The 18065-nt window shown below is 38.0% G+C and overlaps 1 protein-coding gene across 1 annotated transcript in view; it reads left to right on the forward strand.

Moving 5' to 3' along the window:
* The window catches only part of PXDN (peroxidasin), a 150384-nt gene that overhangs the window by 33692 nt on the left and 98627 nt on the right, over positions 1–18065 (forward strand). The window lies entirely within an intron of this gene.

Here is an 18065-nt window from a genome sequence, read left to right on the forward strand (position 1 = left end):
GAGTACCTGAGTTCAAATCCGGCCTCAGACACTTAACACTTGCTAGCTGTGTGACCCTGGGCAAGTCACTTAACCCCAATTGCCTCACTAAAAAAAAGAAAAAAGAAGTCCAGAGTCACACACCTATTAAGTATTTAAGTCAGAATTTGAGCTCATCTCAGTGCTATTAACTGTGCCACTTACCTATCTACTATACTTTAGCTCATTTTTTGTTCTTCCTTATTTTCCTTTTTTTGTTAGTTTTATTGATGCCTTTTATTTCTATAACAGTCATTCTTCACTTCTCCCATCCCAACTTTCCCTAGTAACAAAGAAAAATAGTTAAACAAAATCAACCAATAGTCCCTGGGTCTTACATATATCTGAGGCATATGCAACATTCTGTGGCCACAGTCTCTAACTCTCTCATAAAACGAGAGTGGTTCATTTCTTCATCTCTTCTCTGAGGCCAAGATTACTTACTTTAATTATTTTACTTTGGACATTATTTCATTGTTCTTTTCATTTGCAGCATTTTAGTCATTGTGTTTGTTCCTTTTCTGGCTCTACTTACTTGAGTAGAGCCTTTCCTTAACCTTTCATACTTTCTAACAGTGGGATCTAACAGTCACCAAACCTTCTTATCTCTCATTTTTTTCCTGTAAAATAAGAGGATTCTTAAAGTTCTTTCCAGTCTTTGCTCTGACTTCTTTTTTTACTTTGAATCAGTTCATACACGTCTTCCTAGTTGTCACTTAATTCCTCACCTTTGTTGTTTCTTATTGTAAAAATATTTTTGAATTGACTAGGCCTAATTTTGGGGGGACTAATCTGACTGGAGGACTAATCTGGGGACTTTTGACTATTTGGCTGACTGCGTTTAATTTAATATGGGCCGTTTATAAAGTTCCACCACACTGCTCCACTCCCAAATTGATAAGCACAGGATTAAGAAGCCTCTTAACTAAATAATCCAAGCAGAGTTTATTTATGAGATACTGTTGAAAATTAAGAATACAGGAAAATAAAATGTACAACCTGACTGCTTTCCTGTGGTCTCTTTCCACTGCCTCTCTTTCCCACCTGCTGTGCTTCGAACTTCTTGAATACAATGAGGGCCTTAGCTGCCTCCTGCCTCAGGGCACGCTACACTTTCCCTGCTCAGCTATTTTCTTTTAACTCCTCTTAATCTTCACTGTCTCCCACCTGTACCCTGTGCTGACCTGCTTCTGTGTTCTCGGCTGCCTCCTGGTCAGTCTGTCTTCTGCTCCGTCGCTCCCCTCCAGTCACCCCTCTCCAATCTTATCTCTAGCTAGTCCGTCTCCCCTCTCCTCTAGTCAGGCCGCCCCCACCTCGCTCCTCCTGGTCTATATATACCTTTTCTTCTCTCCACTCAAATCTCGGGGCTTCCTTCGCCCCCACAGACCAAGCTAATCCGCCAGCCAGAGCTGCAGCTGGTGGGGGGGGGGGGTGTGCTCTCGAGCCTTATGCCTCAGCACAGGCCATCCAGGATCCTTCAGATAGCTCCACTCAGGTCGGAGGGAGCTGGGGGCTTTTTTTCCCCCCCAGCTGTCTGACCTGGCGTCTTGTATAGCCCACGGGGCTTTTTCTCCTCAGCTGAAGCTGAGGAGGAGGGGGAGAGACCCTGAGGGCCTAAAGCTTTCTAATCTCAGCCTAAAGGTAGGGTCCCCAAATCAAAATAAATTTCCACATTAAGATGCAATAATATTCCATTATACATAAGGGCCACAATTGTTTTCAGCCATTGCCCAATCAGTAGGTGCCCACTTTGTTTCTATTTTTCTATTTGTTTCTGTTTGTTACTGCAAAAAATTTCAATAAATATGTTAGCACATATTTGCCATCCTCCCATTGCTTCCCTTTCTTTTGATCTATCCTCCAAACCAGACCACCAGAAGCAATGTTTTGGATTGTGATGAATGAAAACCCCAACAGAGTTTCTGCGTAATTAATAATCAATTTATTAATTCAGCTAACTGGCAATCTGTGGTTTTTCTCCTTAAACCAAGACATCAAGGGAGACCCTGAAAGACCTTAAATCCCTTCTTAAAGGGAACTCCTTTACATTTAATGATGAGGTGGGCTAAAAGTCTTCAGCTCCTTCTACTGAGAACATGGCTTGATCATGAGACTTAAGGCATCTGGGTAGAAGAAGCCATCTCTCTCTGGCTAGTTTCCTGCTTTATGGGGGGGGGGTCCTAAATCCTAACGGAAGGGACCAAGGATAGGGGGTTCCTCTTCCAGGTAAAGGCTTGCCCAGACTGTTTTCTGTTTATACTCAACAAAAATTAGGTCTCCCAGATGAGTGGGGTCATGCTGTTGAGGAGCATTTTCATCGAGGACTAGGAGCAATCTCATCACTCAGTTATGGCCTTCAGAGACTGACCTTAACAGGTTTTAACAGAAATAAAAGGAAAAGGGTGAATCACAAATTAATAATTATTTATTAATATAACTCTCAGGAGGAAGTATGCCATGTGGTACAATATCTGGACTTTTAATCCTCATCTTCATACCAGTCATTTAATGCCCTTATACTGTGCCTACCCTTCATCTCCTCCCCCTCCAATCTCTTTATTTGAGACCTGTAATAAAATCACCACTATCACAGCTTGAGGAATTAATACTTTTGGACTGTTCCACTGTCTCCTCAGCCATCTCTGTGAATTTACAGACCACAATTCTTTGGCCATCATTTCTTTATATATTATTTTATCTTCCTCCATTAGAATATAAGCTCCCTGAGGGGAGCGGTGGGCTTGCTTTTGTCTTTGTAACACCCTCATGCTTAGCACAATGATTAGCACATAGTAAGAGTTTAATACATTCTATTTCATTCATTTATTTATGGACCTTTTCTATCTTTTTCTTCCTTGGGCAACATGCTTGGCAGTGGGGTCTCTGGGGTAAAATCCTTTTTCTTTTCAGGAAATAATAAAAACGGAATGTCTGACTTGAATGGGACTTTAAAGGTCACTGAGTCTAACCCATAGCTGAATGAGAATCCTCTCTACAATATCAATGTAACAGGTCTTGATTAAGTACCATTTATGTAGTTGTACTTTATAAAATTCTGGGTGTATAAAACATAAAACAGGTCCTGCCTTCAAGAACCCTACACACATGGTTTTACAGCCTCCAGTGATGGAGAACTCATGACTTCCTGCAGCAACACATTCCACTTTGAGACAACAGTAATTGTCCTGATATTGAACAAACTGTGCCCTTTCTACATCAACCCTTTGCTCCTGTTTTATATTTGAGGGCTAAGCAAATGTTAATATGAATGTATGGATCACCTAGATTTGATGGAGCTGCCTTATTATCCAAATGGATTTTATGAGACCCTGAATTAATAGAAGCAAAATGCTCGTACTTCAAACTGAAGACAGACTGTCCCTTTTCCCCAAGAAAATAAACAAACTTAAATGCCCCTTTGGACTGTTCCAGTCCTTTCACTATTCTCCTGTGATAAAGTATTCTCCATGAAACCTTTCTACTCTCTGTCCTTTATGTACATATGTATCTATTAGTATATAATCTCTTTGAATTTAGGAAGTATTTTTGTATTTTTGCCATTCTTTATATTCCCCAGAATATAGCACAGTTCTTGGCACATGTTAAGTTCTTAAAAAATGCTTGCTGGTTGATTGCAGATACAAAAGAAATGTGCAGGGATAAATTATATAACTTGCTTGGTGTATATATTTTCAGTTATAAAGTAATTTTAAAGTTTTATTTTATCTGATGTATTGGGAGATACATCCATTGTTCACTAAGTAGCATAGTATTTGAAAGGACTACCATATGGAAGAGTGATTAGATTTGTTCTGCTTGACCCCAGGAGACAGAACTAGCAACAATGGTTGGAAGTTACAGAGGCAAATTGTAGGGAAAAACTTCCTAACAATTGGAGCTATACCAAAGTGGAGTAGATGATCATTTCCTTTTACCAGTGGGCTTCATTCAAAGACTGGATGACCTTTGTTTGCTATCTTGGAGGTGAGTTTGGTACTCAGTTATGGGTGAGATATGATGGTTTCTGAAATCCCTTCCAGTTCCAACTTATATGATTTTTTTTTCAGTTTCCCAAGTTTTATTGCAATACTGTGGGTGACCACAGGGAGAGAACCAGAATAGTGGAAAGGTATCTCTCAAATAGTGAAAGAGAGAGTTATATTTATAGTATAGATAAATTGATTTATCAGTCTTACTATAATAATCTCTACCTTGGGGAGGTACAGGGGAGGGCCTGTCCTACTCATTAGAATATTCTCTACCTTGGGGAGATACAGGGGAGGGCTCATCCTAATTTGGAGTTCCTGGGGTCCTAAGTCAACCCCTGAGGGAGGTGCCTTTTTCTGTGGAGGTGTGTTTTGAGAGTTTACACATCATAAGGTGAATCTGGGGACAAATTTGGCCTTTTCTGCTCATGTCTCTCTGGTTTCCATGGCTAGTTTCAAAATATCTTCATTTTTCATTTATTTCTAATCTAAGTTTCTATAGCCTGTCAATTCCTTTATTGTTATAATCTTAGGCCTTCACAGCCTAGCTCCCTCTATTCTGTTATGGGCACTGATTTCTGTGGGTAAGAGAACCTAGTATCCTGACTTGTAAATTATCCATTAACTGGGATCTAAATCCCTTTTGGAGCTAATATCTGAATTAAAGCTTGGGTCTTAGGTTTTTCTGTTAACCCTTTTTTCACCTTCTACAGCATTCCCCTCTTTTCATATACCTTGGGAAAAAGGATGACGATCATCTCTTCTGTTATTGCTTCCTGCTGAGTAGGGGCGAATTGAGGGAGATCTAGGAATTCAAGTTACAAATGCAAGGACCACAACATAAAACACAAATGATTTACCAACAGACCAAGGGGCAACAGAGATCCTAATACAGAATAAATCTAAGAGTTCCATGAAAAACTAGATGAAGCAAGTAGTTATGAACAGTTTCAGTCATCCAGATAATTCAGGTTCAGGTGTTCTGAACCATATAGACTCTGCCTCAGTCTAGGACCACATTTGCCAGAGAGTTCGAGCACTTTTCCAATTCTTGTAACCCTAATGCAGTAAAATTAGAAATTTATTCTATTACCAATGTTAAATTTGTAAGCAGAGCTTCATGTTCAAGTTACCCCACAAAAGGAATAGTGAAGACAGCAGTTTTCCAGACCCACCAAAGAAAATTATCCCAGATTCCTCTTCTGATTCTAGTATGAGAAGAGGGAGTAGCATTCTTACTCTGAAATCCAAATAGCCCAAAGTAACATATGGGCCTGATTTATATGATTTTGAGGTCATGTGTTTTTTGAGAACTTTTGGGCATTGACGTTTTCCTTTGTTTTACTGAGAGTTCAAGAATAGTTTTGCAATTTTAAGTATTATGATTATGGTGGAAGAATTTTATAGTCATTAAAAATAAGAAAACCCATCTCCTCAAGTAGTGTCAAACTATTCAGATTGAGATTAACTGGGGGGGGGGGGGCGCGGTATTTAGCAGTGTTAGCATAACCAGCCTCTGTTTCCTGTGAGAATCCTGGAAATTGAGAAAAGTAGAGTTTATAACTTCCTCTGATTAAAGATACCTGAGGAGAAATTTTAGCTAGCAATTATTGAGTTTGGAGGTTTTTTGGAGATAAGACATTGTAATGATTCAGCAATTAGTCACTCATTAGAAAGGGGGTAGTGAAAAGAAAGGTACAAAACATGTAGTCAGAGCTATGGATATTCTGGATAAATTAGATAATCTAATAAAAGTACCTCTAGACATTTCATTTTCTAAAACAACTAAGTGAAATGTCAACAAAATGTAGCTCTTAAAATTACTCATTAATTCAGAAAAAGATTGATCCATCTATTGAAATTTTGTTTTTAAACAATTTTTTGGAGGGGAAATCCCGTGGTTATACTAAAATCCTTTATTTTTATGGTATGGGATGTTCCCTTTGCCAATGGTGGTCACAACTCCTCCTAAACTTCTTTATCCTATGCTACTTTTGTCCTTGTCTTTCCATAAATACTTTGATACTTGGGATGAATCTGTATGCCCTCCAATGATGCAGCTTTTAACCCATCCGTACCTTGTGTGGCTCTTGTCAAAGTTCTCTTATTATTTCTCCACGGAAGGGTCACATAAATCCACTTTATTTTTTGGTAATAAATCTCTTAGATGATATATTTTCTACTACTTCTTTTACTCATTTCTTGATTGAATTGTTGCAGCTTTTTTCATGCTGACTGTATGCTTCTTCTTTTCTTTTTTTTTTTTTTTGTGGGGCAATGAGGGTGAAGTTACTTGCCCAGGGTCACACAGCTAGTATGTGTCAAGTGTCTGAGGCAGGATTTGAACTTAGGTCCTCCTGAATCCAGGGCTGGTGCTTTATCCACTGCACCACCTAGCTGCCCTCCGACTATATGTTTCTTCATGTCTTCTATGGCCTGAAACCAATGACCAATTCATATTTTTCTTGGAAGCTTTGAATGTAGGAGCCCTGATGTTGCTATCCTCTTCTGAGGGTGCACCTTGATCTTCCTTGTCACTAAAGAAACTTTCTATGCTCCGCATCTTTCTCTGTTGGCTCATCTTGCCTGTCTTTTACTTGACTTTTAACTCCTTCTTAAAGTGGGGTACTGCTTCCAGGATGTACTGTCTCAAGCTTCAGGGGATCTAAGGTGGTATTTAAGGAGGGGCAGGTTCTTCACTTGTCTGGCCTGCCTGTAGATAACCCCAGGCCAACTTGCTAATTAACCAGGCAGCAAAGCTTTGTGTGCTGTGGTTGTTAGTTCCAATGAACCTGTACCCTCCCCCACCTGGGCCACCACAACTCAAGCTTACTTCCTTGTTCCCAGCAGGGGTGAAACACCCAAGTTCTGCCTCAGCGCCAGCAGAAATGCCTGTAATCTCCCCCATGCCAACCGCTCAGCCCTCTCACCAGACTGTGAATTTAGTTCCAGACAACACTGGTGCTGCACCTGATTCAGAGGCTCTGAGGGGTCTCTTTCTCTGGCTTGGCCTACCTGGGATTGGATCTGTGTCAGCATGACCAAGAGATTGGGCTCCACTCCTGTCTTGGCACAGCAGCCACCTCCTGCCAACTTTCTAAGCTGTTTTTGGCTGGAAAATGATTTCAGCCTTTTCTTTTGTGGGTTCTGCTGCTACAGGATTTGTCCTTTGGCATTATTTGGAGGCTTTTGGGAGTGATCATGTCATGAGTTCCCTATTCTGGGGCTTAATACATTGAACAAGGTTATTGGCAGATAGGAGTATCTGAAAGACATTAACTATTTATCCCTTAAATGCCTCCCTTAAATCCAATTGACACACAAGTTAAGATATCACCTGTGATGTCATCAGTCCTCAACTGTTTATCCCTTTTCCATTTGGTTTCTATACTGAAGAAACCCTAATAGTAATAGTAGCAAGCACCTCTGGGGAACATATATCTTCCTGCTTTATGCCCAGATTGATGTTAATAACCAAAGGATCACTGAACAATTTTCTTTGTTGATAATTAATGTCTTTCAAGGTATTTTGAATTTTAATTTTGACTTGTGCATGAGAGATGCCTTATTGAAGGAGGGCAATGTTTTGCTGTAACAAATCAAATTTATTTTATGGTTTACAAATAATAAGCATGATGGAATAAGGTATTTCCTAACATCTTTTGGTTAATTGTGTGACTGAACAAATGAGTTCTAGAAAAATTATGAGTTGTAAAATATTATTTGTAAAAAGTTTGCCTTTCTTCTTTCTTATCTCTTTACCATTTATGCCCTTTGATGCATCTGAAGATTATTTTTGTGGGAAAGAAAGCACATAGATTGGTAATTATTATCTTATAGATCAGTAATTATCTCTCAGTTAAATTTTTTGGGTTACTTAAGAATCTGAGCTTTTCAAAAAAAAACTATTTTGTAGTATAAGTCTGAGGTCCATCCCCCTGCCCCTCCCCCCCGCCCCAACTCTTTGGCATCCTCCTTTCTTTCAGTTATCCTAGAATTTGATCTCTAAATATCCTTGAAATCATACAGCTTTCAACATAGATATATATTTGAATTCCTCTAAGCTGTTATTCCTATCTTTGTTTTTAGTGATATTTCTACTTCTTCACAAAATATATTGGGGACTGTAATTTTTAAAGACTAACAAAAACCACTATGTGATTTCTAAAGATGATGCTAGCTCCATTGTCTCTGATAGTGAAAATAATTAGAAAACTATTTCCAGATTATTTTCTACTTTTCAGCTGTTTTTCTTTCTGCTTCATCCTTAAACAATGTCAAGATTACTTGGTTAGTTGGGCCTCCATCAATGTTTCTACAAAATTATTTTTCCCTCTATTGCTTCTTGCCACAAGAGATGATATTACTCATAACATTCTATTATCTTCCTCTGTAAGATCTTAAAAATCAGCTTATACTCTAAGGCATTATTTTTTGACTGCCATATCTCTGCTTGGCAAAGAGATCAAGGATTTGCTGGTGTAGCTCACTTTGGGGCTTTTTTGGTCTCCCAATTGATTTTCTATCAACTAAACTTTCTTTGGAATAGGTAGTAGTTTTTGCTGAGGTCTGTCTTATTATCTATTTCTCCTTTTTTTTTGTCATAGGGAGCTTGATGAAATTGCAGTTGCCAGAATTGCTTATCATTTCTTCTCATTTTTATTCTCCTGGTATGATTTAGTTGTGCTGTGGCAAAATAGTCATATCATTGTAGCAGTCTATACCTTACACAGACTTCTGAATCAGAATACCCACATAAGTTACCAGTAATTTTTTTATCTGTTAAAATATAAAAATCAGTTTCAATTTTTGTGTTATTATTTGTTAGTCATAATGTTTTTTGTTGTTGTTTTTTTCAGGGCAATGAGAGTTAAGTGAGTTGCCCAGGGTCAACTGTTGCTGTTACTGGGTACAATTTGAACCATGTTTTCAGATATTTGCCTTTATATTCTCCTACTCTCGCTTTGGCATTGCATTTACCAATTATTAAAGTATGTAGTGAAGGGTCTCTTCAGATTCTTCATTGAATTTCTCTGCCTCCTCACCGTCTACAAGGGATGTTGGCACAAAATAAACAATTTTTATGGTGGTCATCTTGAAAATCCTTATGAGCATTGTAATTGTCCTTTGTTGCCCTTGGTTGCATGATAAAGCCTGCCCCATTATATCTTTTATTCGTTTCTCCTAGGAGGACCTAAGAGTTATCTTTCTGTTTAGCTGTAACTCAATCTTGCCTTCTGATTTTGTTTATGATGAGAGCGTAATGATCGACAGTTTAGTTCCTCTGGTAATATGTCCTCTTTTTGGTCACTGGATAAGGCTCTCACATTTAAGAGTACTTATAATTAAGTTAATGTTTATAGATTGTCTAAAAATTGTTTAGTCCTTTCTCTTTCTTTTTTCTGTCATTCTGTTGCTATCACTACAGAAGTGACAAAGGACCAGACTGGGAACCTTTGATATTTTTCTTTGTTTCATGGGTTGTCATGGTCAACAGACTGTCTACTGGTGATAAGCTTCACTCTACTCTGTAGCTATGTTGGTCTTTGGAAAGCAGACACAGCCTGTTTCTGGGACCAGACTCTATATCTTTGTAGCATGATAGAATCTGTGTGTGTGTGTGTATGTGTGTGTGTGTGTGTGTGAGAGAGAGAGAGAGAGAGACAGACAGACAGACAGAGACACAGATGGACAGATGGATGGATGGACAGACAATGTCTTGTCTTACTGGAATAGCTTTTGAGAACCCAGGGGCAAACCTCCATGCTATGATAAATCATTGAAATATGTTTTCTGTTAGGATTCCATAGACCTACTGAACATTCTTTTAATATTGCATAAATAACAGTGAAGCATTTGGCTTTTTCATCTATTATATCTCTCAATACCTGATTAGTTCATCCTTTTCAATAACAAGGATCTTTGATAATGTCTTGGTCCTGCAAGTTAAAATTGGTCGTATATTTCAGCTTACTTTCATAACTGCCCTTTGTCTTACCATTATACTTTGGGTCACCTGCAGTGTTGAGTCTTGTACTGTTTAGTACTCCATGATTCACAGCCATATAGCTTCACCAAGAAAATATTGGTGTTAAACAGTTTGGACTATTGTGGCAGAGATCAGCTTAGAAACATTGAAACTATCCACAGAAAGGCCTACTTAATTTTTTTTTCTATTGTATCAATTAAAAAAAAATTTTTTTTACATATAAGGTATTTTATTTTTTCCATTACATGTAAAGATAGTTCTCAACTTTTGTTTATACAAGCTTTACAATTTCAGATTTTTCTCCCTCCCTCCCCCCTCCCCTAGACAGCAGGTAATCTGATATAGGTTATATCTATATATCTATATACATATACTTATATATATATCTCTATACACACACATATATATATCCATAATAACATTAATCCTATTTCTGCATTAATCCTGTTATAAGAGAAAAAATCAGGGCAGTGATGCAAAACCTCAAAATAGAAAAACAAAACAAAACAACAGCACCCAAAACAAAAGAAATAGTATGGTTCAATCAGCATCTATACTCCACAGTTCTTTTCTAAATTTTTTTTTCTTGGATTTGGAGATCCTCTTCTATCATGAGTTCCCTGGAACTCTTCTGTACCATTGCATTGGTGAGAAGAATATTGTCCATCACAGTAGGTCAACACTCAATGTTGATGATACTGTGTACAATGTTCTTCTGGTTCTGCTCATCTCACTCATCATCAGCTCACGTAAGAGCCTCCAGGTTTCTCTGAACTCCTCCTGCTCATTTCTTACAGCACAATAGTATTCCATTGTATTCATATACCACAACTTGTCCAGCCATTCCCCAATTGATGGGCACCCCCATAACTTCCAATTCCTTGCTACCACGGAAAGAGCAGCTATAAATATTTTTGTACATGTGGGTCCCTTTCCCCTTTCCATGATTTCTTTGGGAAAAAGACCTAAAAGTGGAATTGCTGGGTCAAAGGGTATGCACAGCTTTATTGGCCTTTGGGCATAATTCCAAATTGCTCTCCAGAATGGTTGGATCAGTTCACAGCTCCACCAACAATGAATTAGTGTTCCAATTTTCCCACAGCTTCTCCAACATTTATTATCTTCTTTTTTTGTCATTTTAGCCAATTTGATAGGTGTCAGGTGGTACCTCAGAGTTGTTTCAATTTGCATCTCTCTAATCATTAGAGATTTAGAGCATTTTTTCATATGGGAATAGATAGCTTTGGTTTCTTCATCAGAAAACTGCCTGTTCATATCCTTTGACCATTTCTCAATTGGGGAATGACTTGGATTCTTATAAATTTGATTTAGTTCCCTAGATATTTTAGAGATGAGGGAAAGGCCTACTTTAAATATAGTTTGGTTCCTGGTTGCAGAAGTGTACTTGTAATGTTTAGGATGAATGCTAAAAATATTTATTTAATGGCAATATTATTGAATATTAGTATCTGTTCACAAAATGCTTTTTTGGGGGACCCTAATTTTCTTTTCTTTTTTAAAGAATCATGGGCTTTCAGATCTCTGAGAGATGTCAGGCTACCTGTTCCAACCCATACAAGATAAGAATTCTGTGTACAATGTATATATTATAAGGAATGAAAAGTCTGAGAGACATAATTTCTGGATAACTAATAATAAATTTTATTGATTATGGCTAGCATATAATGAATAAAATGATAGTCATTTGTCTTTCTCTCATAAACGAAAGATGAACCATGAAGGCCACTCAGTGTTTGTATACCCTTGGAAGACTGGGTGTTCCTGACAGTTGGAAATCAACTCTGATTGGTTAACAATTAATGAGAGAATGAATATTATGATGGGAAGGTGGGTCTGTTTTAATGAGGAGTTGGGAACATGACCGATCATGTCAGTATTGGACAAGAAACTATCTCTACACCTAGACCAGACCTGCCTCAGGCAATCTACCAAAGAGAGCCACCTTCACCCAAAGCACTTATATAATTGAACAGTGGGTGGGATTTATCTACACTATTTTTTTTTTTTACTCTTTACTCAGAACCAAGTTTCCTCAGCTGGGTGAGGTCTTACCCAATCTCATCATCAGTCCTGTCCTTCAGAGGCTGATTTAACCTAATAGGGAGTGAGGAAATAGAAAGGGAAAAAAACCTGGATTTCTTCCCCCCCCCCCACATATTAATTGGTTATTGGCATAGGAGAGAAATAATCACTTCTCTTACCACTGAGTGACCATCTAACCTTTGCTTGAAGATCTTCAGCAAGGGTGACCTAGTATTTCCCAATACAAGCCACTCCACTTTTGGATAATTGTCTTTTTTTAATGAACTTCTACCTTTTATTAAGTCTTTTTCTAATTGCAACCATTGCTCCTAGTTCTGCCCTCTGGAGTCTGAAAGTAAGTAGAGTTGTTCAGTTGTTTTCTTTGAGGAATCTATGGTAAGGGGTAATAAGCCTGTAGCCAAATGAAATATTTCCCATTTTGTATAGAGTCTTTGTTGGTTGATGATATGATTTCTATTGGGAAGAAGCTGCTGGAACCAGTTGGATTTAATAGCCAGGGGCTGTCTTTAGAATGAATAGAGCTGTTCTTTGAAATAAAAGAGACACTGCTGTGGAATCTGCACTCCCCAAATTTTCCACTTGTTCCCCACTCCCCTTTTGTTAGAGGAAAGGAAGAGGTGTGTGGTTGAAGAGAAACTACAGAAATATTCCATTATTTAGGGATTTTTTTCTGTTTTCATTTAGAATGAAGTAGGAGGGAGATTTCTCATAGCTCCATTGCTTAAAGGTTAAATTTGGAATGGGTTGAACAATTTAATGTGACTGATTATATGAATATTTAATATGAGTGATGGTCCTTCATTTAAAAATTAGCTTGGGGGGGGCAGCTAGGTGGCGCAGTGGATAGAGCACTGGCCCTGGATTCAGGAGGACCTGAGTTCAAATCTGGCCTCAGACACTTAACACTTACTAGCTGTATGACCCTGGGCAAGTCACTTAACCCCAACTGCCTCACCAAAAAAACCCCAAAAACAAACAAACAAAAAAATTAGCTTGGTCCTTGGATCCATCTTGAAGGAAGGAGCATTGCTCATAGAGCACTTTTAAGAAAACCTCAATTGGTCCTTCCTCCACCAAAGTCCCTGACAAATAGGATACCTGGGGACATGCATTATACCTTCTCTGATGGTGGTGATCCTATGGTGTGAAACAAAAGAAAGGATGCCTATCCCTAAACCACTGTGGCATTGCTACCTAGACAGTCATTAGTCTTACCTAAGGTTCTTTTTTCTTGCTTCTTCATCATAGAAAAGCTCAGTGGACTGCAAAATAATATTGACCAATTTTGCACAAAATACATTTGTCACATTAACCCCTTTCCTCAAATACCCTTGTTACTGTAGCTTTGAGTGGAAATGTCATTGTAATCAGCTGATTTCTTTCCATGCTCAAACTGTTCCCGTGTTTTCATGGAAATGTTAAGTGCAATGTCTCAACAGGGCTCTCTAGTCTTTATCCCCAGATGGGCAAAATCCTTTCCCTCATTATGCTGAGAATAACTGTTAAGAAAAAAAAATCAGAAAACATTGCATACTATCAACACTTTTAAAGTTCCACATGGACCATGGAGAAATTGCAAAATGTTAAATGAAGTGAAAGTGAGATTGAGTTACTGATGGTGGTAGCACAGTACAGTATAAAGTAAAAGCAGATATTCTGGGCTTCTAGTCCTATCTCTGGAACATGGGCAAATCAACCTAGATTCCTTGGGGCTCAACTTCCTCATCTACTATAAAATGAGGGCATTATACTTGGTCATTTCTAAGGCTTCTTCGAGTTCTTTCTTTTTCTTTCTCTCTCTCTCTCTCTTTCTTTCTTTCTTTTGCAGGGCAATGAAGGTTAAGTGACTTGCCCAGGGTCACACAGCTAGTGTCAAATGTCTGAGTCTGTATTTGAACTCAGGTCCTCCTGAATCCAGGACTGGGGCTTTATCCACTGCACCACCTAGCTGTCCCCAGCTTCTTCAAGTTCTAAACTTTTCTCTTGAATGAAGAAGTCAATTTACCTTTATTATCTCCTCTCTGTACTCTCCTTTGTTATTCTCTTATCTACAGCAACATCAAAACTTTTTATTAAGTGTCTTCTGTGTGTAGGGCAAAGTGTGATGGAGGGATATGAAAAATTTAGATAAAACATTGAACCTGCCTATGTGTAATTTCCATTTTGGGAGGGGACTAAATACCCATACAGATAACAATTTTTTTCTATTATCTATTATTTCAGTACAAATTGTACTACCTAAAGCTTGCATGATCCTGGAGCTATTTTTATCCCATTCTTGAGATCCCATGTCCAGCAGCCTTCAAACTTCCAAGGACTTAATCAGCTCTTTGAAATAAGGATTGATAAGGGTTTATTGTGTTGTCCTTTTGGGACTGCTTCATTTTCAATCAGGACAATATAAAATTTTAGGATTTATTTTTAATTAAAAATATTTTCGATGTCTTTTGTTTGTATATAATATTCATTCCCCACTAGTCTCCTCAAGATTGATTCTTCCTTTGTGACAAAGAAAAACAATTAAGCAAATAAAGCCAATGAAAAGACTCTCTGACAAGGTGTGATAATATTCTGCCCCACTAATGCCCTACCTCCCTGCCATGATGGGGAGTTTTCATTATCTTTTCTGGGACTTTCAGTGCTTTTTCTATTACTTAGAGTTCTATTTCCTTTCAAGTGATCTTTTCATTTACATTGTTGTAATCATTGTATAAATTGTTCTCTTGATTCTGCTTATTTTTTATAGTTATATTTTTCCATTTTTTGGAAAGATAATTCAGTCTTTTTTTTTTCAGGGAAATGAGGGTTAAGTGACTTACCCAGGGTCACACAGCTAGTAAGTGTCAAGTTTCTGAGGCTGGATTTGAACTCATGTTTTCCTGAATCCAGGGCCAGTGCTTTATCCAATGTTCTACCTAGCTACCCCAATTTTGTTTATTTTACTACTGATTTGAACAACCATTCCCACATTTCTTCAAAATCTTCATATTTCTAGCTTCTTATGACACAAAAATGTTTGGTTAAATTTATGTAAAACTATGGTACAATAGTGAATAGAGTACTGACTTGGAGTCAGGAAGACCTGGTTTAAAATCTACTGAAATAGGGGGCACTAGGTGGTACAGTGGATAAAGCACTGGCCCAGCATTCAGAAGGACCCGAATTCAAATCCAGCCTCAGACACTTGACACTTACTAGCTGTGTGACCCTGGGCAAGTCACTTAACCCCCATTTCCCTGCAAAAAGAAAAAAAATCTACTGAAATATTTACTAGTTGTGTTACCCTGGGCAAGTCATTTACCCTCTTTGTCTTAATAGTTTCATTTGTAAAATGAGAGGGTAGTTAGAATTGTTGACTGTCTAAAGTGACTTCCAGCTCTAAAATTGTGGTCCTGGGATATACTGTAGATTTTTCAGCCATGTCCTAGTCAATGGCCACCAACTTTGTTTTTAGTTCTTTGCTATCACAAAGAATGCTACTGAATATTATTTCATTTGTTTGTTTATTTGTTGTTTTCATGTAGAGGAGGGGGTGTTCACTCATTAAGTGCATTGTTACTGCATCAAAGAGTTTGGACAAGATAGTATTATTTTTTTTTGTATAATCCCCTGTTGAAATCCACAATGGGTGGACCACTCACAGCCCCCTAATATGCTGTAGCTGAGCTTCTGTCCATAACCCCTACATCACATTCTTTGTCATCTTTTTTTTTGGGGGGGGTATGAGGCAATTGGGGTTAAGTGACTTGCCCAGGGTCACACAGCTTGTAAGTGTTAAGTGTCTGAGGTCAGATTTGAACTCCGGTCCTCCTGAATCTAGGACCGGTACTCTATCCACTGCGCCACCTAGCTGCCCCATTCTTTGTCATCTTTGTCAATTTGCATGGTGTGAGAAGAAAAAAATTTTTGAATTGTTGCATTTTTCTCTTATTGTCCTTCATAATTTGAAGCATATTTTCATGGGATCATTTATGGTTTGCAGTTCTTTTAAAAACTATCTTATTTATTTCCTTTGACCACATCTATTTGAAAATAGTTCCTGGTGTCATAAATTTATGTAAATCTGTTTTACTCTTTTTTTTTTTTAATTTTTTTTAGTGAGGCAATTGGGGTTAAGTGACTTGCCCAGGGTCACACAGCTAGTAAGTGTTAAGTATCTGAGGCCAGATTTGAACTCAGGTCCTCCTGACTCCAGGGCCGGTGCTCTATCCACTGCATCACCTAGTTGCCCGTAAATCTGTTTTAGATATCAGCCTCTTATTTATAATAATTAATGCAAACATTTCCACTCCCTACTATTTCTCTTCTAATTTTTTATTCCTGGATTTTGTTCACACAAATTTTAAAAAATTATGTAGTTAAACGGTCTGCTTTATAATTTCTGATCTCCTTAAAATTCTAGTATTTAGCATAGGAAGAATGCTAGCAATCATCCAGGTGAGGCCCCCTTATGCTACAGGATAGGAAACGGAAACCCAAATAGGGGACATGGATTGACCAAGATCTCGCACATGTTTAAAATAACAATGATTTGATATCACATTGTCTGATTTAATTATTAGGAGAGCTAGGATTTGAAGCAAGTCATTTGCCTTCAAATCTCACATTTTTGCTTTATTTTTCCCTACAATACTATTTTGCTTCCTTGACTAAATTAGACTGCCTTGGGGGAGGAACTTTGTAGATCGCCTAAAAAATGACCTTTGGTTCAATGGAAAAACTTCTCAGTGGTGGTGTAATAAGTTACTGGAGGAAATATTCTGGTGGAAGGAACAACCTTTAATTCCTACCATGAGGAATAATAATACTGATAATAACTAACATTTATATTGAAATTTATATGTATTATCATATCTTCATAAAGACCCTTCGAATTAGATGCTATTATTTTTCCCATTTTGCATATAAGGATATGAAAGTTTATGGGGGTTAAAATAATTTGAACAGGGTAACACAGCTCCTATACATTGGTAGGTGTTGAAAACAGAACTTAAGGGGCAGCTAGGTGGCACAGTGGATAAAGCACTGGCCCTGGATTCAGGAGGACATGAGTTCAAATTTGGCCTCAGACACTAGACACTTACTAGCTGTGTGATGCTGGGCAAGTCACTTAACCCTCATTGCCCTGGGAAAAAAAAAGAAAAAAGAAAACAGAACTTAAACTGGGGTTTTCCTGACTTCCAAGCACAAATTGCTGTTCACTGCTTTAGGCTAGTCTTATCCTTTAGTATTTTTGCTGTTTCTCAGGATCTCATGATTTCTATCTCCTGGATTGTATATTCTTGTGTCTTCAGTTTGCTTCATTTCCACAAGGCAGGAAATGTGGCTTAACCACTGAGCTTGTTAACTCTATCAGTGAGTTGCCTTTATAAGTCTTGTAATACTGGAGGAAAACATGCAGCCATAAACCACTGCATGTTGTTTTAATTAGAAAGTTTATATTCTGTTGTTTGCACCTGTGTCCTGTTTTTGTAATAGGAAGAAATTCCCAAGTCTTCCCAGAAAGCAATTGCTCCAATTCCCTGTTGCAAGGGATTGTGTTTCCATTTTACTGCCCAGAATTTTGTTTCCATTCCTTGCTATTCTAGTTAGGAATATGTGAGGCTCCCCGCACCCCCACTTTCATAATTATTGAGAAAACTTATGAATTTAATGTCCTCCAGTTCTTTGGGTGTATCTTCCAATTTTCTGGGAAAATGCTCATTTTCCTGTTCTATTCTAGAGTCATAAAATCTGAGATTATGAAGGAATTTAAGAGATTATCTAGTCCTATTTCTTATCTTACCAGAATTCCCTGACAAGTGGTCATCTAGTTTCTATTCGAACACTTTCAGTGATGGAAATTTATAACCTTATTGGGCAACCCATTCATTCTATTGGGAGCAGCTGTAATCATCAAGATGTCCTTCCTTTTATTTAACTCTGATATCTGTGCACTTGTCATTTCTACCCATTGGATACAAAAGCGGAATACAGAATCATGGGCTTTCAGAGTTGCCTTGAATTTA

This window comes from Dromiciops gliroides, chromosome 2 (genome assembly GCF_019393635.1).
Source record: "Dromiciops gliroides isolate mDroGli1 chromosome 2, mDroGli1.pri, whole genome shotgun sequence".
Taxonomy (NCBI): domain Eukaryota; kingdom Metazoa; phylum Chordata; class Mammalia; order Microbiotheria; family Microbiotheriidae; genus Dromiciops; species Dromiciops gliroides.